This window comes from Drosophila grimshawi, unplaced genomic scaffold (assembly GCF_018153295.1).
Source record: "Drosophila grimshawi isolate 15287-2541.00 unplaced genomic scaffold, ASM1815329v1 contig_1367, whole genome shotgun sequence".
In the NCBI taxonomy this organism is placed as follows: Eukaryota; Metazoa; Arthropoda; class Insecta; order Diptera; family Drosophilidae; genus Drosophila; species Drosophila grimshawi.
The window spans coordinates 9501332-9516513 of record NW_025062889.1 but is presented as its reverse complement, the minus strand read 5'-3'; the positions used below and the strand labels follow the sequence as shown (position 1 = coordinate 9516513).

At 35.3% G+C, this 15182-nt stretch overlaps 1 protein-coding gene and 1 long non-coding RNA gene across 4 annotated transcripts in view; one reads left to right on the top strand and one right to left on the bottom strand.

Annotated features, from left to right (window-relative positions):
* LOC6559795 overlaps positions 1–15182 on the top strand; it is a 69418-nt gene that overhangs the window by 27583 nt on the left and 26653 nt on the right. The gene's annotated exons all lie outside the window — the stretch shown is intronic.
* On the bottom strand, positions 5969–6832 carry LOC116804958. 2 transcript variants are annotated; one of them, XR_004364953.1, is made up of 2 exons: positions 6688–6832; positions 5969–6294 (listed from the first exon to the last, which is right to left on the bottom strand). It is a non-coding gene; the product is annotated as an uncharacterized LOC116804958 (long non-coding RNA). The 2 variants fall into 2 exon arrangements; XR_004364955.1 differs by lacking the exon at positions 5969–6294 and adding an exon at positions 6296–6361.

The window sequence follows — 15182 nt, the reverse complement described above, 5'->3', positions numbered from 1 at the left end:
GCCATTAAATATGTATAAGAAAGGTATCATTAAAACAGGCAGCAGAAGGAGTCATCTTTGACATTGTTATGCAAGTGATTAAGCAGATTCCATCGCCCATAAAGTGTAATATTGATAAGCATTAAATGTAAATTGTTGTATAAGATAGTTGGCTATATATTTGCCGATGTTATACAAAAAATATACTTTAAATTTGGCTACAAAGTCAAGTATTTTTCAGTTGATGGATAACTCAATTACAGCAATAGATATTATTTTTAACTTTGGCATATTTGAATGCTTAAATATCTACAATTTTGCATAAGTAAGGATGCAGGGAAACAGGGTATAGCATAGTCGAGCTCCATCACTTAAATCCCTCTCATTTGTTTCTGCTCACAGCGCTTATTGCATTTTTAATCAAAGAATATGAAAAAAAAACTGCTGTTTCGCGTGTTTTTCCATATTTGATGTGGAATTCATTTCCATTAAAAGCAAACTTGTGACTCTGCAGCAAAAGTTTCGTTAATGAATTGAATAAAGCCGCAACCGCTTCCATTAGAGTGGGTACAAAGGCAGGCGCTTTAATGTATTTATTTATTGTTAAGTAGCCAACAAGGCAGTTTAACAACAAATTATTTTTCCCAGGGTTTGTTTAACGGTTCGAATTAGTGTCTTACGTTTCAGTTCGTGTATATCTTTGTCAGTATACGGATCGAAAATTGTGTATTCGATTTTGTTTTCGACTTTAATATATTTTATTTATTCACTTTTGGTAAATAATGCAACAATAAAAAAAGTCCAATTTAAAACCACAAAAATCACTTTGTGTATAATAATTTGTTTCTTATTGATTCATACCCTTTCATACAAAAAATCGATTCTCCTCAAAATAAATAGACACAAAAAAACAAAGTAAAAACATTTCGGTTCAGATACGCTCATTATTATTATTATTTTTGGCAATTTGTATGATTCTCGGTATGCTTCAGAGTTGGAAAACAAACTGAGATTACGGGCTGAGACCGGATCGGTTTAAGACCGGTTTGCTGCCTAAGTAGTCAGCATGAAGTACCCTAACTCTATTCTAAGACTTATAATTGTATTTATTCAGTGAGTTATTGCAAAAAAAAAAACAAAAAAATAGGAAAACGAGCTGTTGACAAGCTTTACTACTTCAGCACCTTGCATTACACAATATTTGCATAGCAATTTCACACACATGTTCCAACAACACTTCGTTATCTCTTACTTATTATTTGACTTATATAACTCAAGACAGCAATATTCACCTAGAAGGTATTACAAGGTTTGTAACAGCTGCTCATATATATCGATACTTGATTTTGCTGTCTAGGTTTTATTCATAAATTAACATATCCTAAAGCTCCAGGCTAGCGATTGTAAATAAATATTGCATTTAAATTTGAAATCGCGTTTCGGACTCGGACTCGAATTGCATGCTACAAATTATACCCTTAAAAAGTGCTTCAAACTTTCCACAGTCATATCATATGTCAAAAGTTATCCAATATTTAAAATCAAGTGCTTCTACATTCAAAATTTTAAAAGCGATTGTGGCTCGATTTTCATGTTGAATTTATACCCTCACAAAGTGGTTGTGAAGACTGATTAAAACTTTTCAGAGATATTTTCATTCCAAACTATTAAATACTCTAAACATTTGAAGACAAAAGCATGACGAAAGCAACAAAATTGATATTTGATAACGTTCTCTGGGAGAATCAGCAGACAAGTGTTTTTGAGAGTTTGCAAGTCAGCCAAAGTGGTGGAACAGAGTTTAAGTATTTTGTTTGTTTGTTCGTGTGAATCACAAATGTTTTTTTAATTAAATATTTTTAGTTAATCATATCGGCACAGACAGTACCTTAAAGGTGATTTACATTTGAATTTTATCTTTGTTTTTTTTAAGTACCTTAGTGTGTGTTTTTGTGGTTTGTTGTTTTTCCATTAAGCGCACATCGAATGCCATCAAATGCATTGAAAATTGTATACAATATTCAAATATTCAATTGAAATTGCATGCCACGCCCATTGATTGACCCATTAATTGATATTCCGTGCACTTTTTTTGATTACAATTTAAATGTGTAAAATCAACATTTGCATTTGGATTTTTGTCGATTTATGGTTGATTTTTCGTATTTGCTACGCAACTATATGTAATTTGTGCATTGCTCGTCGCTAAAATATCATCATTTAATTCATGGGTAAAAACTCGACCTTTCATTATTATAAAATATTTAAAAGCAAAAAATAATAATGCATCGAACTTAAAATTTTTGCAATTGAAATGTTAGCAAATAATTGGGACTGAAATTTTAAAAGCTAAATGTAAAAGGCAGAAAATTTTATCATAAACTACTCAATTTGTTTGGAGCTTTAAGGGAATTCTCTGCTGTGTTTCGTATTCTAATCTTTACTGTGTTGTTGTTTTGTTTGTGTAGATTACTTTTTAGGTCAAAGTCAGGGTGTGAAAAATGTGAAAATGTGATTTAAGCTATAAGCTTGTAATTATTTTTGTTTATTTTTAGAATTGAGTGGAATATTCAAATAAAAAAATATATCTAATATTATAAGCAACTTATACTTATCTATATTCCTAATAATATAGTGTATAAATCTTGTTATACTCTTTGGCACTGCTTAAGTAGACTATAATTGCATAGAAATTTTTATATATTTATATATGCATATATAGATTCGAAAGGTAATCGAATTCATATTCCATGAAAACGGAAAACGCTTCAGTTTTCTAGTGTTCTTCAGCGCTCATTGTGGACTTATCCATGACCATGACAAAGCATCGATGGCAACAAAAGTTCTTGCAACTTGACATGAGAGCCCTTAAATCAATTTTCCAGTTGCGGCTTCCACACAACTGAATGCCATCATCTCGGTTCTGTGCGGCAACTCAACATTATTCAATTGAAGCGCAAAGTTTTCAAGCCAGCTGCCAACACAAAAATGCTTCACTAATTGCTAAGCACAATGGAGCAGAATGCCTAAAAGCCAAGATTCAACATAAAGTTGCATATAGGGAGGGGAGGGAGTGCTTCGACGAGTGGCTGGTTATGTTGCTTAATTTGTTGTCGCGTCTACGACGACGGCACTTATAAATATGCAATTATGTGCTCTAACCGAACAACATTGTGCTTGTGTGATGAGACTTTTAGTAGTGTTGCCCGCAGCCGGGCGAGCGGGGGTAGCGAAGGGAAAACATGGCTGCAGCATAAACAAATCTTGTTACACAAAGCTCTTTAAATATTTAATGATGCAAACCATAAAGTGCAAGGCAGCCTCCAGTTTATTGGGCAGCCGATAACAGACAAACACAAACACACACACTCACACACACCGAGACGGGCAATAAAACACACACCACACACACACACATATACTATACGGAGACAGAGCTCAGCCTGCAGCGTGTGGAGTGCAACTAATTACAATACGGACCAGCCCCACAAAAGCTAACCCAATAGTGCAGCAGTCTCTCCCGCTCTCACTCTCTCTCTTTTTTCCTCCGTCTCTTTCTCTCTGTGGCAACTCTTGAGTTTTCCTTATGCATCCGTTGCGCGCAGACCAAGTTTTAACGCGCTTATCCCAAGGCTCCGCTGCATTTGAGTGTTGCTCTGTTTGCTTAACAAGTTTGCCCATAAAGTTCGCAGCTGCCACATGGCGGCCACTTGCTGAGGAAAACCATGTCTTTGGTTTTCGGCCTGGCCTTCATTTTCTTTGCCAGCCAGCTGCATGTAATGTCGTAAATCAGGCGTATAGCGAGTTTGCACAGTAAAAGTTCTTCGGCAACGCAAAAATAAACTAAGTATCCCTAAGATATAGCTACAATATTGAAACGCCTTTTTATCATTAAAACATTGATTTCCCATACCCTAATCTGCTTTACAAACAACTCGGAAAAGCTTTTAATTTTCACTTATTTATTTGTTTTCATTTCAAATACTGCTGGTGGGTCTTAAAATTCCATCTTTATAGCTTAAGAAACTAGTATTTTTGATTGTTTTTAAGAATGAAAATTTAAAAATAACTTTCTTATTGATTTCATATGGTTTTGGCGCTCGTTTCTAGTTTGGGGATATTCAGCTGAAGTTTAAGCAGAGTCCGCCATTTGGCGTATTAGCGACTTCCTCTGGGAGAGTGCGGAGATCTTTGGCTTTGTTTATTTGTTTGGGTTTGTTTTCGTTGTAGTATTTGTTTCTTTGCAAATATTGGAGCGAACAAAGTCGGGATGTGCCTTCTAGTTATATTACTATATATTACTATAATTTGAAAATAATCTTGGCCATTTGGTTTTTCTGAAGTCTCTGCTCTAAGCTACTGGGCATCTCCTAGTCGTGCAGTAGTTTTATTTTCTCTGATTCGCATTGCTTCATTTACAATTTTCTTTTCATTCTTTACTTTACTGCTGCGACTCCTTTTCACTCTTTCTCCTGTGGTGACTCCTTGCTCTTGAGTGAATGCAATGAAGTGCAGCAAACAAAAGCGTTTTGTATTCCACGCTTTTGTTTGTCTGCACGTGAGTGAGATTGCACATCTCCCCCCATCCCCATCCCGCCTCGTGCCCGGTCTGGTGTATATATTGGAGCTGTATATCTGGGTGAATGCACTTTGTGCTCTGTGGTGCCCACGTTTAAGGGTCCAACCACAACCTGAGGCTACACCCAGCAGTGCTTTGACTTTTGATTGCGCTCGTGCTCATAAAAATGCAAAAGCTTGATAACCCATCGTCTAAAAAGGGGTAGGGGAAAGGTAGGGGTAGGATCGAGAGTAGAGCAGAGGAGAGCAGAGTAGAGCAGAGGAGAGCAGAGGAGAGGAGAGGAGGGTGATTGGTGGTGTGCATGTGCATGTGCATGTGTCTGACCTTCCACCTTTTGCTTGGCAAGATATTTGCGCTAAAATGTAAACATTTAACGATTTGTGAGATTTTCGCAATTTTCAGTGCTTTGCGAATTGCGCCTCATTCAACCGGAACTGGAACGATTTTGGCATAATTACATTACAAGGCCCGCCGCAACGCTTCACAACAAAATGCCATAAATATTTTTTATTGTTTTCCACTCGCAAAAAAAAAAAATAGTAAAATAAATAAATAATGTCTTATGTGATTTTGCTTAACCTCGAGATACCCTGTGCTCGCAATTACTTGTAATAGCCTTTGAATGGCGTAAATAAATGTTTATTTTAATGAATGTCGTTTAAAAAGAATTCAATGGATATTAAATTTTATAGCTTTATAGTATTTATAGTATTATTGATTTAATTTTCACTTACTTCAAAGTTGCTCAATTAATATTATTTAATTGCGAATATTTAAATGAAAAATATAAATTATAGATTTATAGATTTATATATCTTATATATAATAGTTGTGACTTGTAGAAAATGTTTTATAACAATCGTCACACTAAAAACTCTAATAAATGTTCATATGGCTTCAGAAAACGGAAAATGGGAAACGGTATAAAAATTAAATATCAATTTTAGTATTCAAAATAATTAGTTCATCTGCGCAAATGATTGATACTCTCTGTGCGCATAGCCACAAAAATAGGGTATAATTTGCACACGATCTGTGAGACAGTTATTGGCTGTTGAGTGGGGGCTGACCCAAATGCGCCGCAGCTATCCGCTCGATCCCAGGGCAAACGCTATTTCATTTCCAGTGCCTCGACAAATCTGTTGACACTTTTAAGGTGCTGCGCAAAAACGCAAAAACCCCTCAACTCCTCGCGTCCGTGCCCGATATAAGTCTTTGTTAACAAAAACTCGACTGACAGATACCGAGTCTTTACCTTTCTTAAAGATTATTTTAATATCTACATTTTATCAACATGTTGAATAAATATGATCAAGAAATATAACATTGGTTGGTAAGAACTATTATATAAAAGGCAATTTATTGGGGTATTATTGAGTTATCAAGAATGTTATGCGAAATACGGCCATCTGCTAGTTATATGTCTGTATATTTGCACAACTTTATAATACTCAGCTTACCCATTGGGCATGGGTACAGGGTATATTGTTTGAAATTATCGTGAGCTAAATTTGCATACGAAATGGGAAAATGCAAGAATGCTGATGTGCTGGGCTCGCAATTGCCTGAATTACAATATGAATATGCGCTGAAAACAAAGCCAAATGCGCGTGGCTGGAATGCCAAATTGCCCGTAATAAAATACGCATACGCCTCATTGCGGCATCGATCCCAAACAATCAGTTTTTCCTTTGTTGTTCGCACTTCGATTCGTAAGCAAATGCAAAAGCCACAAACTATAAAATCAATAATTTAATCATTAAGTATATATGTGGTAAAACTATGATGCACATGGAGTTGGGTCTAAAATGAAGAAAATAAGCACAACAAATTAAATCAAATATTACCAAAGTTCACTTCGCACGTCATTGAAATTAGATATCTGTGAAAATTATATTCTGAGTTTGCTTAATATTTGTTTGAGTTTTAATTGTGCTAATACAATTAAATAATATATTTTATATAGATGTTATGAGAATGCTAATATAAAATGTTATTCAAATCAGACATTTAAAATGTCTCATATACCTCATAATTATTATAGATATTCTTTGATTAAATTTACATTATTATTATTTGTTTTCTGTTGTAAATATTTCAAATGTTCAATTCACTTTTCTCTTTTTCACCTTTTGAGCTAGTCCACTGAATAGTGTGCGCTATCATTTCGAATTGCTGCAGATACTTTCACACTTTGGCTCATGGCTTTCAGTTTCACCTGGGCTCAACGCCTTTCTCCTGGCCTGAACTTGGCTGAGCAATGCACTCGAGAGTGAGACACGCCATGTGAAAATGTGCCCACATCCGATTTTTATACACCTTTCTATTGATACAGAGTTGAATGCACCGTGAAAGCATCAAATCAATTCGATACTCTACTTTAATACTGTGTACAATTTTAATTTGCCAACTCTTTTCGCCTAATTAACTCGATTTATTTTCCTTTTTTTTTTGGTTTGTGTTTGCACCGATTCCGAGTATTTTGTGTTTAAATTTATTCATTTATTTTTAATTCTTGCTTCCTGTTTGATATTGCAGCCAAAACATTTTCTTTATTTCATTAAAGCTGTTTAATTTGTGTTTGTTTGTGGTTGCTGGTTTGTATCTAAGGTGTAAGGTGTGGGAAGGGTCAGAGGGGTCTGCATCGGGGGCAAAACTGAGACAAATTAAAATCAATTTCATTTCCGCTGAAAGTTTAAATTAAATCGAATGCGATTGACTTTAACAAGGTTGCTTGGATGGGAAATACTTGAAATGTATGTTTCAGCAATGTATATTTTACGCTTATAGTCTCTGTATTCGAAAATCTATTTCATACATGCCTTTACCATGCCTATTGCTTTAACCAATTTCATGGCCATAGGGTATTGAAAACAGATGTAAAACAAACATTGTGGCATCTGTGAATGTGGAATTGGAATTGGAATCGGAATCGGAATGTGTCGTGTTTTATTGTGGAACCGTGTTTGCGTTTGTTCGCTGGTGAATGTAAATTGTAAACCCCTGACACTGAACTTGAATGCTGTTGATTTTCATTTGCTGTGCCATTTTACAATAGTGGGCCTTTGTTTTCACTTTTGTGTCGGTTGTTAAGCATCTAATTCAAATTTATTCCACAAACTTGGGTCAGCGAAGCGTTTCAAACCATAACTGAAGGTTAAAGCATTGCATAATCGGCGTGTCTGTCTATTTAGACCGGTGTCTAGACAAGAGCTATATAGATTAATTTTATTTTTAACTTACTTTCAACTTAGTTTGAGAGAGATTCTCATCAGCGGTTTGTGCTGTCTCATCTTAAAAAAAAAAACAGGTTGCTCCAATTTAAAACACAACTGTTTTTGTTGAAGGGAAACAAAGAAACGGCTTTTCAAATATAGCACGTCTGTTCGATTCTGAGTCATTGTCACAATCGCAAATAAATTGATTAACACTAATTGAATCGCTCTTCGATCGCGTCGAGGGTTATCTTTAAAAGTGGAACTCAACGAAATGGATTATTAATCAACAGTAGCAATATTCTAGAAACCGCTAACTGATGTAGAAAATATGACTTGTTGCTCTTAATGCTGTCAATCAAACGCTGATGACACATTCTTTGAGTTTCATCATTATTCAATCGATAATATGAAATATTAAATTTATGTCGTAGATGAAAACATTTTGTTAAAACTTTCTTTCATTCAAATTTTGTCTGGTTAATAATGTACTGGTTTTTATTGGCAAAAGTTATTGGCATCAGTTGTCCGATAACATAAAGCCAGCTGATTAAAATTTGAATTTTGATATGAACAGGTGGACTTCGCTCTACAAGCGTACAAGATCTTTGGTATAACTAATCAGGTACTGTGTTCTTTTCCACTAAATTACATCACCTATTGATCTATATGCATATATGAATAAAATATGGTTGGCTATTGTTCACAATGCTTATCAGCATGTAAATAAATACATAAATTAGTAAATGTGCGATAATTATATAGCAGTCATGATTATTAGTACTATGTAATTATCATTAAATTATTTATAAATCATTTTACACATTCCGCTAAGCTACAATATCTCAATTAAAGCTTAATATACAACTAAATTCTAAAATTACAAAAAATGGCAAACATTTCAATGGAAATGCCTATCGAATGCCTTTTGAGGCGTCAATGACGCAACGTGTCGAACTTTTTTTTATATTTTGCACTCGATTCGGAATAGATTTATGCTGCCTTAAGCAACGTTAATAGTTTATAGATACATATATATATATATATATATGTATATAAATAAATGCTGCTTCAAGTGCACAATTTTGCGTGCCTGCATTTGCAAATCATCAGGCAAAATTGCTGACTGAATGCACTTGCATTTATAAATCATATTGAAAATGGGCTCTGTCGATTATACGTTTTTGTGTATGATGAATGCATTTTTGTATTTATTGCAACTTGGTCAAAGCGAAAATCATTTATGGCACTGTGACCCTCAATAAGGCAAAATTGATTTTTGTTTTGCATCTAGCTTAATCAATGCATCATTAAGTTTTGAAAATGAAAATATAGCTTCCAGACTCGACTTCCAGACACCTGGTAAATATTTGTTGAAGGTGGTAATAATAAATGTGTATAAGCTAATAACTTTTATAGTTCGTGGCTCTTTCTGACTTTTGGGTTAGAACTCTTTACTGAAGTGTATCTACTTAAATATTTATTATTCAAGGAGCGGCTAAGAGGTTTAAGTTTAATTTGTTTGTTAACACTTAAAAACAATTTTAAATATTGATGACTAATGGTTATCGTTTATTGATTGCACTTTTTGTGCAAGGTTTCTCTCGCTTTTAAGCTAAATCACAATTCAAGCTGACATTATCCAAAGTCTACGCTTGACAATAAGCCAAAAACAAAACTTATTTCCGTGAAATCAATTATTAATTTCTTTAATGCATTCTGACAAAACAAAGAGCACATTGAAAATGGCAAGCTGATCACGAATATATTAATATTCTAGAATCGAAAGAAAGGTATTTTTTAAAACGATACAAATTTAGAATTTAGATTTAGACAAACGTTAGTTTGTAGAAATACATGAAATTGAATTCAGTTCTAGTCGACAGTCAAGTATTGTACTTGTCTCGGGTTTCGTCGAATTACAACGACATCAATCAAGACACTTACAGTTATTGTTGCATATACTGATAAGGCTTGACACCTTGCACCTTATGCACACCCACACGAGTCAGCTGCCGTTGCGCCAGTTGAGCCAACGAATTGCAAATTGTTGTCGCGTACTCGTAGTTCAAATTCAATTAAATGGAACGTGCATTTGATGATAAGTCCCTGTTATTACACTAATATAACGGCGAGAGGTTATGATCTTATGCTCGTCATAATGTGCACAAATACATATCATTGGAATGGCCACTGCGCACTGGGTTCAGTAATTAAGCACCGTCGTTGAATCATAGGTGAACTGAATTAATTGTAGTTGAGCGGGTGAATAACTCATAGTAATTGTAATATGTTGCCGAGATCTAGTATCTAGCTCTACGTACAACAAAATCTAATCTATGGTTTATTAAGTTCCCTTTTGAAAATAATAATAAGACAATTGATTTTACAATTGAAACTGACTGAAAGATGACGACATGAAATCGACGGCAAATTCCTGCACAAAACCCAAAATCAAGTTGATTTCAGTAGCTTAAAAAGAAACCCAGGAATGCATTAAGTGTGATTTATTATTCCTTATTCGAATTGATAAATGCATTTTCCACAACTTCCTTATCCTTATGAACCAATTGTAATTAATTATCGGCTGGTTTGAGCATACAACAAAAATTAAAGTCTGAGTGCGGAATTCTGCAGCAGCTGCACTTTTATTTGGCATAGCTTTTTGACCCTACTTTCATTAATTTTCTCATCTTTAATGCTCAAGAATAGTGTAAAAAAAAAAAACGACAACAGATGCTGGATGTTAGATGCCAGATGTTGCCTTTGAGAACAATATTAAAGTTTCACATCTGTGACAAAAAATTCCGTGCGCTTCGCTAAATGCCGGTCTGTGTGAAGTGCTCATTAAACTATTATTAAACCAACGTTGACTGCAGCTATCACCATATAAACTATCGAGTGCAGCTCCACTATTTGGATATACCCGAATGCATGCCACAATACATACACATGTATACACATTTGCTATATAATTATCTGCACAAACTGACTGGCATTGTGTGACAGGCATCGCATGTTACTACGGATACTTCTACTGATGTAGTTGTTGCAGTTGCGATAAGTTTGCCATAATCCGTGTAAACAATGCCTCTATTGTTTAGCTTACTTAGCGGCAGACAATACAAAATGCCATAATTCATGTATTATCATATGGCTGCGAGTATTAATTATTACAAATACGTCAATAATTGTGTGGGCAGTCGCCAAAATGGATTGGCAATATCAGCAGAAGTCCATGTCAACAACTCTTTGAACATTTATCTATATCACATTTCTTTTTTATTCTATATTAAATTCAAGTCGTATAACTTGATTGTATAGCAAGGTAAATAGCTCTCAGAAAAACCTCAACTCTCCTTGGCACACAATGTAACAATTTGGCTAAAATATGTTTGCTAAGCCCTACAATAAGGGGTACTACGATGTCAAGTGTGTGTGTTTAAGTCGTGTTGTCTGCCTTGACCCGCCTTTTGTGAACTCTGCGTTGTGGGGGAGAAAAATGTCCTTCTGCTGAGGTTGTGGCAGGGTTGAATCTTAAATGTTTGCTATAATATAAATATAATATTCTACAAGTCTAAAACTATATTAGTTGATTTAGGAAATTAAAAAGTGTATGGAAATTGATAAAATAAATGATCAAAATGAGTGTTTTATAACAGTTTTCTACCAAAGCTAATTAAAACTTTTATTGCATACCAACTTTAAGTTGTGTTGAAGAGTGTCAATATTTCAATTGAGAAATTTGACAGGTAATTGAATAAGCAACCCACCCTCAACTGCAGCCACACACACACACACACACACACACACATAACCGTTATGTGGGTGCAGATGCAGATGAAGATAAAGATACAGATACAGATACAAGCTTACAGAGTCATGACAGGACGTGGTCCTGGCAAATATGTGTGTACGAACTTTTAATATGTTATTCTCGTACTGGCACCCTTGCCTTGCCAGTGGCATTTGTTTGCACTGCTGTCAGTATTTTGTAATGGCATGTGCCAAATTATGGTATGCATGTGTGTGCGAAGTACCGAGGTGTTTGTGTGTTTGTGTGTGTGCAACAGTTTATAGTTGGAATGCGGGCAGTGTTGTCCTGACCACCTTTGCTTATTACTCTCGTTGACAAAGGACCCTGTAGCCTTGGTTAATTGCACCGGATATGTGAATGTGGAGAATGTGGGAATTAAATTGTACATACAACGTATGTACATATATGCGAGAGATGGCTAATAAGTTGACTGAATATGAAAGGTAATCACCAGTAATCCAAGTTAAAGTTGGTTTAATTACCAGTATTCCTCCTTGGAATTGCTCTAAAACGAAGAAATCCAACTGACTGTGATTATACATTATTAAATCATGGATTTCATTAATTCGAATGACATATGTATGGACAGCCGTTTACTTATCAGCCGCCCCTCGCAAATTGTTTGTATTGTAGATTATCAGCTTGTTCGATAAGGCTTCGGGGCATTTCATGCGCTTAATTAAATGCCATGTAATTGAATTGAACCTACGGTATAATTAAGTCTTTTAATTTATTTGGCGTTGACTTTTAATATATATACATTTATATTTTTTGTGTTTGTTGACGTTGTTCACGTTTATTATAAATTGCACATACGCCCCGTTTCACTGCAATTCGCTGCGCTGCATTGCATATGCAGTCGACTTTTAATTGCACATTTTTCAATTAAAACTATTAAAAAAAAGTTGCGCACAAGCGAGCACCAATTTTGAGGGTGGTCCCAGCTCCATATATATATATATATATATATATATATATATATATACACACATATATGTGAGTGTGTGTGTGCGTATTTCTCTCTGCTGTAGATTTGTTTATGCGATTCCATTGTTTAATTGAATTTGCGCTGCTGCAACAAATGACAAACGAAACAAAACAAAAAAAAAACAACAGAAAATGTTTTAATTGTGAGTGAGAACCAAAATAAATACATATAAAGTCAGATCGATTTAGATGTGACTGATTGACTGCGAGATACTCTCTGCTTTTAATTGTCATTCATACATTTTTTGTTTACTTATTATTATCCACATTACACACAAAGTAAATAGTATAAATCAACTTATTCAGTTATCAAACAAAATTGTTGTTAATTTGTATAGATAACCTTACCGTCTCCTTCTTTGGTATTCTTACAGGGTATTCTAGATAAACAAAAACAAAAACATCAACAGCAAAAGTTCTGAAGTGTAATTAATTTTTGTAGACCTTCCTTTTAAGCGTTCCCTTTCGCTGTTCGGTTTTTGGCTTTTAGTAATCTGTTTTAAATTTGCTAGTTTGTTTTTTTTTTTAGAGTTCTCAATTAATTGGGTGCGCAATAAATTACGCGAGCTGTTGCAGTAGGATATATTTATTTATACTCTCCCTTTTTTTCTTTCTGTTTTTGCTTTAACAAACACATAGCAGGTTGATGAATGGACACAATTTATTACCTAACAGTTATTTATGCCCAACAATTGTAGTAAATACAACAACGAATATTCAACTAAAGATTTTAAAAGACAGATAATTGTATCAGATTAATGGGATATTTAGTGTATTTTATGGTTTGACCTGTATATATTATGTGTATAATCTGATTGCTCATTGCTGCTGATAACAATGTATTTGCAATAATGATAAAAATAATCAGTATGCATACAATGCACAAAGCCGTCGTTTTCAGTCCAGCAAAGAGCTGAATATGAAAAGAATTGTAATAATAATTCGCTTGTGGCTGCACCAAGTCAAGCAGACGTCAACGTAAATATTTTTGATAGCCAACTGAGCAGACAAGAAATGTAAAAGAACAACGAATGGAGAATGTCATTAAATGCTTGACTGGTTGGTGGACTGGTTGGCTCCGTTGGTTGGCAGACTAAAAAACGCTTTGCATCCGCTCGAGGTGGCTGCAACATGTTTTCTTTTACCCATTGGCTTTTTCTATAATAGGGCGCGCCAGACAGGCATAACAAGCAAAAGGCACCCACAGCAGCAACAGCAACAGCAACATCATCTGACATACAGCTTTTCATTTCGACTCTGTGCATCTGCATAACACACAGCACTCTCTCTCTCTCTATCTCTATCACTATCTCTGTTTCTTTGTCTGGTTGTCTATCTGGTATGAATTTGTCTGACGGCTGCACTTCCTTCTTTTATGTCAGTTTCGAACCGGAAATTTTAAGCACGGAAATCATGCGCAAGCGTCAACGAAAACAACAACAGCAACAACTACATCAACTACATCTGCTTTGACATGTTTGTTAGTGTTTGTATTTTTTTTTTTTTCTTTTTTGACATTGTTTTGCGCAGCGCACACTTAACGAGTATTCGCACTGTCATGCTGGGAGCTTAAAGCCGCTGGCCAAACAAAAGCAGCAAAAGTTGCCGAAAATCCCCCTTTTATCAGGCACATCCGGGTTAAGTCTTCACATGCGCCACCTTAGCGATGTCGACACATGCAACATGCGACACAAGCGCATGCCACACGCCACACGCCACATGCCTTTTAATTAGCAATCTCGCTTCACAGTTTCTACTTTGTCTTATTCCCCAATCAGGCTGAAAATGCTTAAAGACTTGCATTAAGATCGGATAAGAAACAACAAAGTTGTATTTATTGAAAATTCTATTAACTAATATTAAAAGTGCAAGAATTAATCAAACATTTCGTAACTAAATCTCCAATTATTTTGAAACTATGTCAGCAAGTAGTCACGCTGTGTGTGGCATGATGGTCTTTAACGCGCTGCTTTTAAGACTTTAAGGATAACAGCTCGGCATCGACATCCTTGAGGCAGCAGCTGTTGCAAGTTAATTTGCTTGGCATGCCATTTGCCACAGGCTTGCTTTCTGTTTTGTGTGGTCTGTTGCAACATGCTACATGCAAATGGCGGCTGCTGCAACCGTCTGTGCTTGCCTCTTGCGTGTTCTCAAGAAATGAAGGCGGCTGCGAGAACTTCCGGCGAATTGCGTTTTGACTATTGCATAATCAAATGAATTGCAGCGCTGTTGTTGCCATAATGCCACTTTAAAATGTATAATTGCCACAGAGTAAGCACAACGCTGATTACGCGAGGATTTCGAGCTGAGCTACAGAATAAGAGAAAAAGACCCCGCCCCGTAATATGCTTTGCGTGAGATGCATAACATCAATTTGGTTATCGCATGGCTTAAAAACGTTCATTAGAAAAGGTTTAGCAAGCCACTTTTTTTCGCTATACGAACAAGCACAGCGCAAAAAACGCAAAACGATAAGAAAGAGTGGGTGAAGTGGGCGTATACTTAATGCAATGGATGCAGTTTATCGAGTTTTTCAATCTGCGTCATTCTCGCACTCGCTTTTAAATTTGTTTAAGACAATAATATATCAAATACCGGACAATAA